Source organism: Drosophila tropicalis, unplaced genomic scaffold, assembly GCF_018151085.1.
Source record: "Drosophila tropicalis isolate 14030-0801.00 unplaced genomic scaffold, ASM1815108v1 contig_1187, whole genome shotgun sequence".
Lineage (NCBI taxonomy): Eukaryota > Metazoa > Arthropoda > Insecta > Diptera > Drosophilidae > Drosophila > Drosophila tropicalis.
In genome coordinates, this window is record NW_027172559.1 from 75,851 (window position 1) to 90,197 (window position 14,347).

At 35.3% G+C, this 14,347-nt stretch overlaps 1 protein-coding gene across 2 annotated transcripts in view; it reads right to left on the reverse strand.

The window, feature by feature from the left end:
• Nucleotides 1-14,347, reverse strand: part of LOC137575766 (putative neural-cadherin 2) — a 96,267-nt gene that overhangs the window by 50,607 nt on the left and 31,313 nt on the right. The window lies entirely within an intron of this gene.

A 14,347-nucleotide genomic window follows, 5' to 3' on the forward strand; every position in this document is an offset into this window, starting at 1 on the left:
AAGAAGGGACGTGATTCATACAAGGCAGCAAACAGATTTGAAAGTAAGGCATATGGTTCAAGTGAAGCACAGGCAGTACAGGCTCGAGAGAGAAAATGTTTTGGTTGCGGAGAGGCGACTCACTTAAGAAAAGATTGTCCTAGGTACGATCGAAAGTGTTTCAAATGCGGTCAGCCAGGTCATCGTGCAGCTCAGTGTAGCATCGAAACACAGATTAAACGAGAGAAGCAAGCAAATGTTATTCAACATGACAAAGTTAAAGTTTGCTCGAGTACGTTCACCCCGTCTGGGTTAGAACTAAAGAATGTTAGCTATGAGAATATCGAATTTAAAGGGCTCATAGATACAGGAGCAGATATGTGCTTGATTCGTCGAAGTGTTTTTTGGAAGCTAGGAGTTAAACAACTAACAGGTTCTGGAAAGTGTTTGGTAGGAATAGGAGATGCGAAAATTTTAACGTTTGGTAGTTTCTCTTTAATGGTGATCATCGACAAAATTAAAATAGTAGTTGAGTTTCATGTAGTTCCCGATGAGGACATGGGGTTTGACGCTATTTTGGGAAGAACGATTCTTGATAGTGTTGACATGAAGGTAACAAAAAATGGCACTCAGTTTTTAATTAGCAATGAGAAAAAGGTAGTAGAAGAAAAGACTGAATCTGTTGAGGATTGGATGAAGCAATTTGAAGATGTCTGCACAGTTTTTGAAGGGAAGGACGAAATCGGTTTAGAGTTGTCTCATTTAAATCAAGAACAGGCTAAAGAGGTCGAAATGATAGTTGAGCGATACAAGCCAAAACGCAATCCTGATGCGAAGACCGAAATGAGAATTATTTTGAAAGATGATATTCCCGTATACCAACACCCAAGACGGTTGGCCTACTGCGATCAGCAGATTGTAGACAATCAGATACAAGAATGGCTTGAGGAAGGAATTATTCGAGATAGTACATCGATGTATGCATCCCCTATAGTATTGGTAGCAAAGTCAAACGGAGCTAAAAGGTTGTGCTGCGATTATAGAAAATTGAATGAAAAGATAATTCGCGATAATTTTCCGATAGTTTTGATGGACAGTGTAATTGATCAATTGCAAGGAGGAAAAGTTTTTACTACACTGGACTTGAAAAATGGATATTTTCATGTACCAGTAGAAGCAAGTTCGCAAAAGTTCACTGCATTTGTTACTCAGAAAGGACAGTACGAATTCTTATATGTACCGTTTGGTATCTCAAACTCTCCAGCGGTCTTTACGAGATTCATGATGGCAGCAATGCAGGAGTTGATTCAGAAAGGTATAGCGATCGTATAAATGGATGACATAATCATTCCAAGCAAAGACATTGAAGAGGGAATGTCAAGAATTAAATTAGTTTTGGGGGTAGCCGAGAAGAATGGATTACAGCTAAACTGGAAAAAGTGTCAGATTCTTCAAAATCAAGTCAATTTTCTAGGATACGTGATTAGTGAAGGGATAATAAAACCGAGTGAAGAGAAAATTTCGTCGGTACAAAATTTCCCAAGACCGCAGGATAAGAAAGCAGTGCAAAGGTTTCTCGGTTTAACATCGTATTTCCGAAAATTCATTGAGGGATATGCTTTAATGGCGAAGCCACTTTCCGATTTGCTAAGGAAGGATAGTAAATTTGTGTTCAGCGAGATCGAGGAGATATCATTTGAACGATTGAAGGCAGCATTAACGAGTGAGTCGGTATTGAAGTTATATAATCCGAAAGCGCAAACAGAGGTCCATGCTGACGCGTCAAAATATGGTTATGGGGCAATTCTAATGCAGAAAGATACTAAGGATAATTTGTTCCATCCAATTCAGTACATGAGTCGAAAAACGAAAGCATGTGAGCAGAACTATCATTCATACGAGCTAGAAGTTCTAGCCATAATTGAGGCTCTAAAGAAGTGGCGAGTTTACATTCTTGGCTTGCAGTTCACTATAGTTACAGACTGTAATGCATTTACTATGACCATGAAAAAACAGGAAGTTCCCTTGAGAGTAGCCCGGTGGGCCATGTTCTTGCAGGATTTTAGTTACAGTCTAGAGCATCGGTCAGGATCAAGGATGAGGCATGTAGATGCTTTGAGTCGAGTCGCCTGTTATTCAATATCGGATAGTATTATTCATCGTCTGAAAGAAGCTCAATTGGTTGATGATTGGACAAATGCTGTAAGAAGTCTAGTTGAAAAGGGCGTGTATGAGGATTTCTATATTTTGAATGAGGTCTTGTTCAAAGATGCCAATAAGCAGTTGATCGTAGTACCCGAGCAGATGGAGAATGAAATTATCTTACTTGCCCATAAACAAGGACATTTCTCAGCAAAGAAAACACAGTTATTGGTCGAAAAATCATACTTCATTCGAAAATTGAAAGGAAAAGTTACACGAATAGTTGAGAGTTGCGTACAGTGTATAATAACAAATGCGAAAATGGGTAGAAAAGAAGGGTATCTGACAGCGATTGATAAGGGAGATCAGCCGCTAGTTACGTTTCATATTGACCATGTGGGGCCGATGGACCTCACTAAGAAGAGGTACAATCATTTGTTAGTAGTTGTTGATGGTTTCAGTAAGTTCGTATGGTTATATCCTACCCGAAGTACCGGGGCAGACGAAGTCGTAAATCATTTGGAAAAACAAGCAAATATATTCGGTAACCCAGTGAGAGTAGTGACCGATAGGGGAACGGCGTTTACGTCACATTTGTTTGAACAGTATTGTAAGGACAATAACATACAACATTTATTAATTACAACTGGTGTTCCGCGGGGAAACGGAAGATCGAAAGGATATATAGGCCTAACGATTTAGTAGCGATAAAGCGGACACAGTACGGGGTAGGTCTTAAGCTTAAAGGAAAATACTTCGGTCCGTACAAGGTCGTATCAGTCCAGAAACATGGAAGATATGAGGTTGAAAAAATAGGAGATACGGAAGGACCAACTAAAACATCCACTGTGGCCGAGTTCATGAAACCTTGGGAAACTTCATTCGAGTCGAATGAAACGTCAGGAAGGCCGAATGTAGGAACCGGTGATCAGGCACCGATAGACAATAAAAGAACCAGAAGCGGTCATCGTTTCTAAAGCCAGTTCGTAGTGCTAAGCCAGCATATAATAATAAAAGACGGTCACACTGACTTCTAAGTTTGCAACGATAGCGAGCACACGTTTCGGGACAGACCTACAGTCCGTTTATTTTCTCAAAGCCATAATCTTTAATTGTAACACTAACATCAATGCCAATAACGAAACCGGAATATAAATAAATACCACATGAATGAAAAAAATATGAGCAACAAAGAAAGAAAAACTGCAAAAAAGAACAACATGTAAGAAAACTCATAAAAAATGCATTATGAAAGGACTTTACTTTACAAGAAAGGAGAAACGTAAGTAAAAAGAAAGGGGTAAATCCTAGGCAAACAGAAATCGAAAAAGCTATAAAACTGCACAAAAAGTCGCCACAAACTAAAACAAAAGAACATTTTTTCCACAAGAGTTCGTTTTCCCTTAAAGTTTTCACACAGAAAAAAAAAATAAACCTAGGTAAGACGACATTTTCCAACAAACAACAATGTTAAGTGGAGCAAGTGAAAATATGCACAGAAAGTCCTTTAATACGCTCAAAGTAAAAATAATTTTGCCTCAAGAAAATTGTTTATGAAAATATTAAAAAGAAAAGTAAGATTTCAAGCATAACAATTATTAATAATATGATAATTACAAATAAACTATATAAATTATTTGTTCACATGCTCAAAAACTATCGCCGAGTATTATGAAAAATAAAACATATAAAATACCTATATTTTTGAGAATTTTTATCTTATCAAAAGAAGAAGTCAGGTACTGTTTTTTTCACCAAGTGACAACCTAAGTACTTAAATCTGACATACATTAAATGTAGTTTGTCAAATTAAGTGGAGACTGAAAACTTTTTAAGCCAAGCTAAGACTTTTAAATCGATGTAATCAGAATTTTTTTCTCTTTCGGTTCAAATAGAATTTAAAAATGTTTCCAGAAATAATTACTAAGTGTGATGGCAAAGAGCTTTTATTTTTCATGACATTTTTCTTTTATTTTTTTGCTGAGTTTATTTCCGTTATCAACTGGAATACTTAATAAGAATACTTAAGCTTTAGTTAAGCCAATTCTCTACTTTTGCCTGCAGTAGTTACACTTTGACTTTTCACTCATAATGTGGCCGACTTATGCACACTCAATATTTTTGGGTAACTTTAAACCAGCTTTAACAAGTTTCCTTTGCATCCCAAAAAGAGTTAGGCCAAAAGAGGAGTTGAAGGTGGCCAATGAAATTTGCCAACTTATGGCTTTGCAACTTTTCACTTGCTTCTACGTCTTCTTTTACCTAGTTCCTTGCAGCATATAAAAATCCCCAGTTAAAATGTCTGTTTGTATGTGTGTGTCCTAGAAAAACTCGTTCATCAAATCATTTTATGGTAACTACCTAACAGATTTTTGTGTGCGAGAAAGAGAACGAGTGATGGAGAGAAATCCTGCCGATGCAATGTCTCATATGCAGCAGCGGCAACAACAACAACAATGAGTAGTTGCATCTGAAGGAGCGACTTGGCTAAATGGGTCACACGGTTGAGTGCATTTTTCGGGCGGCATCAAAAGATGTCGAAGAAGTTTCTCCCCACTCACCCACTGCACCCCCTTAAGTGTCCCCTTTAGTCGTTTGCCTATGAAATATGCTAATGATCAACTTGAGACATGTTGAAATTATTGTTAGGCAGCAACCTTCAATAGTCAAAGATGCTCTGACTACACATTTCAGTACTTAAAAGATGAAAATGCTTAAATGCTTAATTTTAATGTAACATACGCAGTTCGAAAATTTAAAAACATCTTTGCTATAATTACTGCTTGAAGAAAGCCTCTTCGAACGTAAATATATTCTTGATTATCGAAATAAGATGACTTTATTTGTCTTTGACAGTCCATCTGTCAACCGTAACTATAGACGGTTCTATGTATGTACCGCAGGCACTATTTGTATCTTGTAACCGAAGTTTTCCCGAGCCTCTGGATAAATATTTTTTTGAGCTTGGAGCCGGATAAGAGAAATGTCGAGAGGGTCGTCAAGTACAAAAAAAACAAAAAAAAAACGAATTGTTAAGAAGGCTAAATTTTGAAATAATCTTATAAATGCTTTTCAACTTAAGCCAATCTTTACCATGTCCCATTATTCTCTTTTTTTTCTAAATAAGCCTTTTGAGTGAAGATTTTTGGGCATTGATGGAAGATCTCTGACTCAGCCTATCATAATGCTTTAAGTTGGTAAGTATGGCAGTAGCAAGTCGCGACACCGGCATATATATACCCTGTCGGCTGCTTTTACAGTTGTTGGAATAAAATAAAAAATCGCTAGATCAATTTGAAGCCGAATTTAAATTTTATAGTTTAACAAGTTTTTTAAACTGTATCAAAAGGGAATACTGGTCTAACTATTGAGTATTTGATTATACGTATACATATCTTTCAAAGTGGTAGTGTTCTTTTTGCTTAGTTAACTTCTTACCATCATGTTTGTACCTTTTGCAAGGGTATTCAATTGGAAAGTCAACTTTGGACAATCATGCAACAAAAGAACAGAACTAAAACCATATTTGAAAGAAGTTTTATTTCTGCTACATATCTTATAAAGTTTAATATCTGGAATTCAAAGTTCTTTTCCCTGCTCCATATAGCCACTTTCTCTGAGTATAAGCTCTCAGTGTACATATGTAGGTATGTCTATGCATAAGGCCAAGTTTTTATGAAGTGTTTCGGGTCTGGGCGAACGGCGAAAGTTTCATCCTTTTCTGCTGTTCTTTGATGCCTGCTAATTAATTCCATTGGCGCTTTGCTTCATTACGGGAGTCATGTGTTTTTTTTGTGTTCTTTATGAACATTTTACATCATTTTTGCTTTCCCTTTTTTTTTTGGCTTTTCAACTGTTGCCGATGGCAACATTTTCGCACTTTGTCTGATGGATGGCTGAATGAGAAGTAAATTAATTCCCATAAATTTAATTAGCTACACTGTTCTAATGTTCTTATGTTAAGTATAAAAAATATAGCCAGTCTGAGACCAAAATTGTTATCATGTCTGGGGGGGTGGTTAAACGGTGGTATTAGAATCATCCCATTGAGGACTTATTCACCTAGAAGGTGAACATTTCTACAGCAAATGCCAAAAATAAAATTAGATATATCAAAAATAGTATTTTTGCTAATGCAGTCTATGAATCGTTCATTATTTGTATTAATATTTAAAGTCTTTAATTGGTTTTCTTTTTTTGTGGCAAATAAATCGTTAGCGTTAGTGTAGAATTATTTGATGGCCTTAAGATACGAGACAAAAATTGTCGAAGTCTGTCAATCATGAGGATGTTGATGATGTCTTGTCAGTTTTATTGCCTTTAACTAAACGTAGTTTTTATTATTATGATATTTATTTGACTTGGTATTCAGTGTTTGAGTCGTTTTTTTTTTTTGCCTCCGTTTTATGACCGAGTAACTACATGAAACGTGCTTTTGGCTTTGGCTAATATAACAAAAGGAATTTGTCTTGAGGACATTAGAAGGAGCAGCAGGAGCAAGAGAATCAGTAGAAGCATCATCATTGGAACCAATGATTACATTATGCGATAATGTTGCCTCATAAAGAGCCCGGCTGGAGGGTGACAAACCATGAACAGAAAAATGGCAATGGATGGGTAAGGGAGGATATGGAGGAGAGTTAGGTATGAGGAGGGACAAGATATGGCAACTATTCTCCTTGCCGTAATAAGCTGTAAAAGTGACGCACACGGACACGCACACACACACACACACATACAGTTGACCTGATTTTGTCGGCACATTCTTTGTGCGGATTTCTTTTGGTGGCTGCATCCCCTTTGCACCCCATGCTTTCTATCTCAGTCCTGGCCAACTTAATTCAAGTTTAAAATTATAAACTAACGATTCGCCAAGCATGCCACAGAGCAGCGCAAGGATTAAGTTTGAAGCACTGAACCATGCCACAGAGAATCCAACTATCCTGTGCATTCGTCCTTGCATTTGATCCTACAGCAACAGCAACAACGACACACAACAGAACACAACAAGAGACACATACACACACACACACACACACATATATACAACAACTGCCAACACCCACACTCAGCAAGTGGCAAATGGGGAAAATGTGACTATATATGTATGGAGTTTCTTCTTCCAAGTTTTTTTTTTTTTCTACTGCTGGAAAACGTGGCACGGTTTCCCTTGTAGTTAGCTGGTTGAAGGGGGCAAAAAAAAAAAACAAAAATTCGAAAGAGATAAAAGCTCACACGTACAAATGTGCAGCTCGAATGGCAACAACATTGCAATTAAAACGAGTAGCAAAAGTAGCAAAATCCAAGCGTGAGAATGAGGGATACCTAGGGCACACAACGAGTGAGGCGAGAGGCAAAGTGGATGAGGGAGAAAATGTGGAATATTTGTTGACTAAATTCAGGCAGTAGGTGTGACTAAGCTTATTGTCATGGGGCTGCAAAAGTTGAATCACTTACTACGCTCTGCCACAAAATTGGCTGGAATAACTGCTATGCTGAATCGATGAAATTGTTGGCTAGAAGTAACTAAAGAAATGAAATATTAGAATGTTTGGGTATTTAAAACGATTTTTTAAACTCTATAATTAGAAATTCGTCGATAAGATATGTATCTCTGCAACTACATATAAAGGAAGTTCATTAAAATTCAATTCAGTTCATCTATTCAATGTATATCAAAAACCAATATGCACATTGATTTAGATCTCGCGCTCGGTTTATTGCCTAATTCAAATTAAATTTGCCTAACCGCCATGGGTGAAAAACCTTGACAAATAAACAGCAACAATTTAATCAACAACAGCAAAAACAACAACAACAGCGACTTAATTAAATTTCCACACCCTTCACATTTAAGTATACTTGAAGCGTAACATTGCCACGCTCCCACCACAGGACTCTCTGTCTATTACGGCAAGACTGAGCAACTTTTTAACTTTTGCCAACTTTTTCTATTCCTTCCTCTTCATTCCTTTGCATTCTACGCTTTTTGTTAGAAGCGAATATCAAAAGAAAAAGAGCAGAAATATGTTTTTAATTTGCGTTTGCGTTTTAATCACAGTAATTAGATTTTTTTATCCAAATTAATTGGTCGTACTCATTCCATTGAGTGTCTAACTGTCTATCCGCCCGTTTCGGCCTGTTTTTCCATCATTTTGTCTGTTTGTTGAACTGTCAAGAAGCTGTCTGTTTAGCTGTCAACTGTCTGTAGTCCCTGACAACCGTTTTGGGTTAGGTGGAAAATTAGCATGAAAATGAGCAGGTAGCATCTAATTAGTTTAAGCCAACAGCCAAAAACAAAAAAATCTGTTAAATTAAAAAAACACACACACAACAACAACGACATTTATGCACCTGAGGACGGTATGCACAAAAAAATTGGGTCAATAAAATGCAAGTAATGCATAAAAATGGGCACACAGTTTCCATATAAGCTACAACAACAGAAAAAGTCAGTAAAGAAATTTAGATTATTTAAAACACGAAGGTTCCATACTCTCTCGGCTTTTAGGAAAGACCGTGCAAAATATAAAGTTATTTCATGTCATGAAAAATTGAGACAAGCCCATCATATAGAAAGTAAGGGATTGTGAAAGAGTAACAGATGGATAATGACAAAAAGATACAAAGTATTTTCTACGATAGAAATACATTTTGGCATGTCTCTTGTCCAATTGCATATGCTTCGGTAAGAGTATAGAGAAAACCGTCGAAAATAAAATAAATAAAAAATTTAATTGGTTTGTTTCCCATGCCCACCGCCCACTCTTTCCCCAGATCCTTTTTGGACAGCTGAGCAAACTGTTCCCCCAAAAAGTATGCTACATCTTTATACATGTGCATGAAAGTGGGAATACGTGGCGGGAAAGGGGTGTGGCAATGGGAACTGAAAACACTTTTATTAACATGCCAAATAAAAATATTACATCAAAATGAAGTGTCTCAGTCCAGAGTGCCCAATCGGTTGAATGTGTTGGGGGACATTTGTTTGCCAACTGTGTCCATGAGGTTTCAGATAAAGGTGGTATGGATGAAAAGGCAGACAGAGAGGCAGAGGCGGAGCATATGAGGATGCCAGTGGCAGTGCCGGGACGACCACAGCAAAGCAAATAAAACGTGATGTGCTTTATTAAATTCATAGGCCAGGCCCAAATCAACGGGAAGGCAAATAGCTGGCTAAGATGTTTCATTTTTGGAGCGCAACGTGAGAGATTTACATAAAATCTGCCCCACTCGGCTAAATATAGAAAAGAATTTTAACCCAAATTGAGATATTAAAGAGCTAAGAAAGAAATACAGAATTTTAATGGGTCGATAATTTAATAAAAATACGTTGGATCACAGATATTATAAAGGGTCTTGTAAGCTTTAAATGTTTATTTAATTTGTTTAAAGATTGTTGAGATAATATATATTTTTAAATTTAAGAACGATTTAAGCCACTAACTTAAAAATTGTGAAAATATTTGACGGTTTATTAAAGATTCATATCAGATTCTCTATTGGACAAACTGCATGTACTTTAAAATAAAAATTGCATCAGCAACATGAAACTTGCAACTTTTATCTGTTAGGTCAACATTTACGACACCTGTCCAAATGGCCCCAAATGAAAGAAGCTTTTCCAGTTTTTCTCTCGCAATCTCTGTCTCTTTCTTTCTCTCAATCCCTTATGCTGCTTGAGGATTGGTTCAACCTAGACACACACATACCCCCGCCATGTAAATTCCATGTTTCATAGCCATTTTGTTTTTGCTTTTTCCCTTTTCAGTTTTTCCCCCACCCAATCCCTTTTATTTTAAAGCACTTTGCACTGGACTGGTAAGATTACAGTTTTCAGTCCCTGCTTATGGCCTTTGATGTGGGACCAAGTACTTTGCTTCAACTTCAATGGATAAATACAACCAAAGAAAGAAAGATAGAGCGAAGAGAGAGAGAGAGAGAAAATATTGTTTAAGCATTGTTTCGATAAATTTATTACACTTAACTACCGCAAATATCTACAGCCAATTACAAGGCCATGGGGCATATGGAACAACATTTCTCGCATGTCAACAAATCTTAAACCGCAATAGAAGAGGCTCTGAAGCAACGGCAATCAGCCATGTGAGCAATATTTGTGGCCAAAGGCCAAAATTCAGCAGCGAAATCCTCACACAGACCCGCAGCAACAACCACAGAGAAGGGAGATAAGCATTCCTGTGATTTATAGCATCTAATTGCTCACGACTAGACCAATTCGCTTTACGTGCCCCAATAACTTTTGGCTAGAGGTTGGCTGATTGGTTGGGTGGCTTTTTGGTGCCGAATTGGGTGGTTGCAATGGGCGGTTGGGCCGTTCACACCTCAGCAAATTTCGTTTGATATGAGTGAGCATTATGCTGGCTTCTACTGGCTCCTAGGCTGCTTGGCTGCCTCGCCACCGTAAACTGTCGATGGAATCAATTTTCAATACATTTGCGGTTATCCAAGCTGCTGCCGCCAATCAATTTTAAAGCCATCGAACGACAACCATCGCGGCCTTTACCCCCTGGCCACCCTGTTATCATGCTTCATTAAAAACAATTTGTTGTTGGCTGGCAAATTGCTTGCCAAAAAACCAACAAACTATCTCTACATGGTTTTTGGTTGGTTATCAATTTGATTTATGTGAATGCATACGAACGAAAAGGTGAAAACATCAATAATAAATATTTTATTTAGCATATAAATCAAACTAAGTGGTTTTAAGTGAATGACATTTTATTTTTATTTGTTTTAAAAGATTTTTCGGTTGGCTTTTTGCTGTTTCATGATACTCCAATTCTTTTGAACAATCGATTCAATAAATTTTTAATAATTAACCACATTGGATTAGCCAATATTGACCGACTTGAGATTAATTTTATAACAAAAAACCAAAGAACTTTAGACTGGCTTTGAATATCTTTACTTTTTTAACGACTTTGAATTATAAATGAATAATCTTTGCATTATTTTTGAATGAAAGAAGTTTTTTGTGCTGTTTTTGTAAGTTTTTTTTTCTTACTTTTGAGGAGGTGCCTTACTTACTGAAACTGAATTTTCCTGAATTTCGATTTAAGTTTTCATCATAAAACAACATTTCTTTTTGTTGTGGTTGGAGAATAATTTTTTTCTGAATGTAATAAAAGTTTTTCTATATAAACAAATAGTTTGAGTATAATATTTTTTGCAACAACTGCCAAAGTTTTATGCCTTAATGAGATGAATTTACGGTTAAAGAATTCATCCCGAAAGACAATGCTGGAAATTTAAATTTACAGGGATTTTGTTTAGTTTACACGTATATTAAACAGGTCCATGCCATTGATTAAAGAGAAAATACCTTCCAAATTTGTTTCTTTCAAGTCTTCTGTTGGCCGGGGACACAGAGAGAAAGAGAACGATAGTGGCAACAATAAGAAAGGTAGAAAGCACGCGTAATCATAATACCAAACATCTTTTCATTTTTATAAGCCTCAACCTTAACAACAAGAGAGCCACAAAATATAATGGCAACACGCACACATGATACACACACTCACACGCTTAGGTATGAACACACACGAACACACAAATGCAGTGAGTTGGCAGCAAATGAACCCCAAATGATAAATTAAGAGGCATCTCACTTGCTTTCACCTGCAGGAAATGAAGTGAAAGTGAAAGCGGTAAACCTGAGGTGTGAAAGTACAGAGATTTCAATTTGCTGGAGTTCGTTTATTTAACCGTTCCTGTATATTTTTTTGAGTGTATGCGAGTGTGTGTGTGTTGGTATGTTGTGTGTAATTACATTTAATTATGCACACACACACACACACACACACAAACAAATGCAAAAATCTTGTCTCTCTGTCATAACCCAAAAGCCATTTGCAACGGAAAACATTTCAAATCAATTAAGGACCAGCAGTAGCAGGAGGAAGGCCAAAAGTTATGTGCCAAGGGGGGAGGTGGAGGTGGAGGTGTAGAAGGACGTTACGGTTCACATCCGGTTCATTTGGCTGATTTATGCAACTTAATTAGTAAAAGGCATTAATTATCAGAAAGATAGAAGTGCCCACTCCACTTATTATAATATTATTAAGTTAAGTTTTCGTCATCAAAGGCATGAGAGGCCTAGGCATAATTACTACTTATTATTATATTTTGGGCATAAACCAAATAAGTAGTTGGTGTTCGCTTCACCCAAAACGTCCCCTCAATTAGGCCGAAAACGAAAATTTCATCTCAGCAAACGACCCGCAAGGCAAACTTTTTGTTAGCTTAGAGTGTTGATTGATAAATTGATTGATTGACAACAGATCGTTAGCGTGTGCATGTGTGTGTTTGTGTGTGCTTCTGCTTTTCCGCTTCCGTTTATATCATAAATTGAGATTAATCATGGCTTTTGATGGCCCTCGTTTTATCTTTTTTTGTTCCTTTTATTCCTATTTGTCGTTGTTACTGGCTAGGCACTTAAGCGGCTTAACATTCGACGCTCTTATCAATCGATTTGTTCGATTTATAATTATAATTGTTTACACATGTATTTAGAGTTAAATTAATCAAGTTTGATTAATGTTTTATTTTACGTTGCTGTTTTTTTCATTCGATTCGGATGAAACTTGATAAATTGGCACTTTGGTTTGGCATATGATAAATCAGGTGAAAAGTTGATATTTTTTCTGGACCGTTTTTAATTAAACAAAATATGTTTAATTTGTATAATAAAATATTTAATTTTTTTTGTTTTGCTTTTAAATTATTATACATATTACTATATTTCAATTTACTTTTTCTTTTAATTTATAATAATCTATTAATGACTGGTATTACAGCATTTCTCAATTTAGAATTTATTGCAGGTAAATTATTGGAAATTGACTTATGTGTTATTAAAGGAATTTAGTTATTCTTGGCTTTAAAAGAGATTGGAAAAAAACTTTTAGATAAGCCATTTGTATGTATTTTTTGAAAATTTTTTTAGCGAAGAATTTAAGTAGTAGAAGTAGAAATTGTGCATTAAAAAAGTGAAAACAGTTGCTTTATTCTTTATATTTTAAAGAAGTTCGACTAAATATTATTTGTAATGCAATTGAATTTTAATTCTGATTATTAAAATTAAAGAAATCTAAGCCAAAGCTAATCTAAAGCTTTGTCAGATTTTTTCTAGCCAGTAGCATATTCATTTCGATTATTCAAAATTGGCTTTATTAGTTTTATGTTTTTCTGTTAAATTTTGTTTTTGATTGATACATAAACAATAGTATTTCAAAATTTTTATATAATTTGTTTTTTTTTTGTTTATATGCAATAAACTTTTGTTTTGTCATTGAAAACGTTTTGTTGGTGTCATTTTTTGGATGACATTTTGATTAAACGAGGAGTTTCATAAAGTAGTTTTAGTGGGTGTTTTTAGTTGCCACTCATGCTATAGTTATTTATTTGAAAGGCTTCAATTTAAATGTTTAAATTGTCCAGTGTTTTTTGTCTATTCTTTTTTTTTGATTTATTTCAAGTTTTTCAAATGTATTTAGATTCGTTTTATATCTGAGAACAATGTGCGAAATCTTTTGTTGACTTTATGACACTTTATTCAGCAAACGATTGAACTATGAACTTTTTGAAATATTTTTAAAATAAATAATGTGTATATAAGCGTTTTTTGTTATTGTTTTTTTCTGATTTAACTTTTAATATTTACATTGGTTTTTATATTTGTGTTTATTTCACTTGATTTTCGTTAATATTCACTCTTTTGTGTCTGTTTGTATATTTTATTTAAACATTACACATTAAATATATATGTAAGTACATAATACTATGTATACATAAGTACAAGTATATAAGTATTTTCCTTGCGCTAGGATTTTTTTTTAAATTTTTCACCAGACACATTTTAGTAAATTTTACTAATATTATTATTTTTTTTGCATTTTAATTGAAGTATTTATATTATTTTGTTTTCCTTTTTTGTGGTCATAGAATTTTCATTATATTCGAATAAAAATTGACAGTTGTTTCACTCTCAAAAATTGTAAACAATTTGCATTAATTAATGACATATTTCAGAAGTATTTCACAAACAATTCGTGGGACATTAATCATACAACTCTGTTTGGGGAAAGGGAGTGGTTCGGGCAGAGAATATTAATTAAAGCAGCATTCACACACCATTTGTGTGAAGGCGTAGAATAGGGAATGCGAAATGTTGTTTGTTGTTTTTTTTTTTTTTTTTTTTTGT